This window comes from Centruroides sculpturatus, unplaced genomic scaffold (genome assembly GCF_000671375.1).
Source record: "Centruroides sculpturatus isolate CEXI.00-Female unplaced genomic scaffold, Cexi_2.0 scaffold295, whole genome shotgun sequence".
Taxonomy (NCBI): domain Eukaryota; kingdom Metazoa; phylum Arthropoda; class Arachnida; order Scorpiones; family Buthidae; genus Centruroides; species Centruroides sculpturatus.
Genome location: NW_019384603.1, coordinates 448441 through 452502, shown reverse-complemented (window position 1 = coordinate 452502; position 4062 = coordinate 448441).

The following is a 4062-nucleotide window of genomic DNA, read 5'->3' as shown; positions in this document are numbered from 1 at the left end:
AAACGAATTAGTTAGAAAACAAATGACTATTAAATTTAACATACATATTAGGTTTTTACAGCTATGGTGAGAAACGTTTGAAATCTACAACAGCCCTGTCGCGTCCTTTGATATATACAGTACTAGTGATGCGACAAAACAGGTATTTGACATTGACCGGTATCGGCACCCTGGGGATTTGGCAGTCCGCGTATATGCACGCTCTGCAACCGTCTTCGATTCCATCCATTAGCCACTTGTAGGGAGCTATTTGACTAACAAGTAAGTGCATTGTTTTAAGATTTAAAAAGTAAAGAATATATTATGCTATTTTTATGTACGTTTCTTTACAAAGCTATATTTAATTATAATTTTCTTTAAAAGTATATTCATACAATTGAAGAATATTTTGTAGCAGATATGTACCGGTACATCCACCTTCACATTTTATTTCACCGAGTAAGTTTTTATTATTTTATTTGTAATTGTAGCCCTTATATCGTGGCTAGCGATTCGGAATGTAATTGTGATATTAAAAATACATTTAGAAAAGTCTACGGTTTTTACTGGCTTATCGAATAAACAATACGAATGGACCCTAGACCATCACTGACGAGCAATTGACTGATTGTCCCTGGATGTCGGCTTCTTACAGAAACACAGCTTCCCTATCATCAAATGTCACAGCAGGCCACTGGAATATTGTGAGAAGAGTAATCAATGGAAAAACTTTAATTGATGTTAAAAAAAGACTTACAAGAATATTATAGATTAAATATTAGTGCTCAAACAGGGATATGTTGAAACAATGAATTAAAAGCAGCAGTTAAAGCAAAGTCCTTACTAAAAGTCACAGGAAACTTTAAGTCTTAAATTTGCAAAGTATAACAACTCCAGCAACGAGAGTTGTGTAACTCTCTCAGCTGTTATGAGTTTTTATTTTAAAAAAAACTTTTATATTAAGCAAAATAGTGAGTGGCGTCACCTGTTATGAGATTTTGTTATAAAAATTTTTATATTTTTAATTACTATAAACTTGCAAAAATCTTAATTTTGAGGGTAGGGATGAGTTTTGTAAAAACGTATAAATGTTAATGACTGTTTTCCTGGTTATTAAGTCTGACCCTACTGGAGATACTCATGACCCCTTTATCTCCTCATCTTTATCCCCTGAACCTTTAATCACTAAAATTTAATAGCATCAAAGCCCCTCATATACAAGCCACCATGCCGAATTTCGTTACTTAATCTTTACCCCATCCTGCGATATTATGAGTTAAAATAATAATTTAACAATAGGACAAAGTAAAATAGGGAAATAGAGAAGATTTAATATAATAATTACTTAACTTATATTTGTTACTTATTTATTAAATATCTATAAAACATATTGATTTTGAAAATATCTATTTTTTGTTCAATTAAGAATTGTTTGTAAGATAGAATATTGCAAAAAGAAGAATGCTTTTTAAAATATTTGTGGTTTTTAATAATATCTGATCTTGGACACCCAAGAAGTTCGATGTCTAAATAACTGTAGCTCCAGTTTTTAAAAAGATTTTTTTTTCTATCTATCCACCTTTAAATAAAAATAATTCTTTATATGTTGAGAAATAATTTAATAAGTTTTGTAAATTACTATGCCAATTATATCCGATGGTTTTTCGTCTGTAAAATTTAATCCATGAATTTTTTTTGGTAGTAAAATTGACTTGCCATTGATCTTTTGCTGATGATTGATGCTTTTTACAGAATCCATAGCTCAAGATTTCTCTTGAAAAATTAATTTTGTGATCAGTACTACCCAAACCACTACTACTATTTACACCATAGATTTGTATGCACATGTTTTTTCCCGCGAGTTTTAATACAATTTGTTTCCAATAAACATCCAAGAACAGCTAGTACGTCATCATCAGATGGCATGGCCGACTGACTGACTGACAGATTTTTCTCCTCGTAGGAAATTCTGAATTTCCTCAAGGCCAGGCATGCACAGTTATTCCTCAAAGGATTTCCTTAATGTGTGTGGCCCCTTAACATATATATGGTATGTAACGTGTGTAATGTTTGTTAACTACAAAATAATATTGGTTGGAAAATAAATTATTTTCCGACCATTTTCTTAATCCTTTTAGTTCCCAGCAATTTTTGATATTAATGTAATTAAACGTAAAAAATACTTAAAACTGAAAAAACGAAAGAAATGCGTTAATTTTGAAGAAAAAGCTTCAAATTTTATTTTCCATTGTCTCGCCTTTCTGTGAAATCTGACGCTGATGAGTCATTGTGTTTACAGCTGNTAAACAGAGAGGATGAATCCCTTGAACAATCTCCAAACGAAGAGAGTTATCAAGTGAGAAATTTAAGATTAATGATTACGAATGATTACTTATTGTGACCATGTCATAATTCTGGGCTGCAATTTTTAATCATATTTTAATTTAAAAAATTACGTAACCACTGGTCCAGACCGGAAATTCGTATATAGTTAATCGGGACCTCCGGCCCCTAAGCTTTTCATATCTGGTCTCGATTTTCATCTAACGTTGTTCGCGGGATTAACAGTTAATGACAAACGACTGGGAATCTATAGGTCTGCAATTTAAAAATTGTCCGTCTGTCCGTTCTTAATCTCGAGAACGTGTGATAGATGCGAGTCGAAACCAGATATGAAAAGATTAGGGGCAGGAGGCCCCAACTAACTATATATGATCTTCCAGTCTAGACCGGAAGTCACATGATTTCAATTCAAAATTTTCTCCAGAATGGAGTTACATAGTAGCAGAGTCATGCCGATTATCTATCAGGATCTTATTACAGGAAATTAGTAGTGTCTTGCCCTGTACTTTTGTGTAAGCCTAGAAATTCGACAATGGTGTTTGGAATGTCGAGCATGATTCCACTGACTATCCAAACACCATTGTCAAACTTCTAGGCTTACAGGAAAGCGGCACTGAACGTCCGACGTACACGTTTTCGCGTTTAAAACTTCGGCCTCAACCTCGCTATAATAAATATAAATTCGACTTTACAAAGATAAAACTTTGCATTTTGTCCTTTCTTTTTGCCGTTTACGCCATCAGCAGTCCTCAGCAATTCCTTGGTTCATTCGCCTCGTCTAGATTGTAGTTGTGTTCATTTGTTTTTCGCGCTGTCTGTCTAGCTGTTAATTAAGTAGTTTTATTAAGTAGATAAAAGTCTTCCTACTAACAGCTACTTGGCACTAACTTCAACACTTAGCTATTCGTGGCGGCACTCAATTATTGATGTTCGCTGCACTCAGGTTTTCTTTTAGACCCTTGGGGAACTACGGCCTTGCAGTTTAAAAACTGCACACCAACATCAAACAGAGGTACAGTAGCTGTACGTACACCATTCACAGGGATCCTACCTTTCTCTACTGTCTATCTCCTCTTTCTTTTTCTTTCCTTCTTTTTTCCCTTACTTTCTTTTTAAACACCTCATGTACAGCGGATGTCTTTCATGTATTAATGTTCCAGAAAAATTACTAAATAGAGTTTATTCTTACTGGAAATATGGAACAAACGTCTTCCTAATCATCAGAATAGGAACATTTTAATGTCAGAATACAATCAAATCTGTATCTATAAATGAGAATGTTTGTTTATTTGTTTGATATATTTAAAAATTATTGTCTAGACTCTAGACAATAATTTTTACCGACAAATTGATGGGGTCAGTATGGGATCGAAGATGGGGCCAAAACTTATGAAAAGCATAGATAAAAAAATACAAAATATTCCTGGTGTGAAAATTGTAATGAGATATGTAGATAACTATTTATTAATTTATAATAACAAAAATAACTAATGATAAAATAATATAAATGAAAATATAAAATTTGAGATTGAATTAGAAAAGCATAACCAAATAAATTTTCTTGATATTACAATAACTAATGATATAGATAAATATTCATTGCAAGGTTTTTTATATGTTTTGAATGTAAATAAGACCATCAACTATCGATAACTCTTACACACCTGAAACCATAAAAAAAGAATGCTTACATGATGGATATAAAAAACATATATACCAGAACTTCTAATAACACTGATT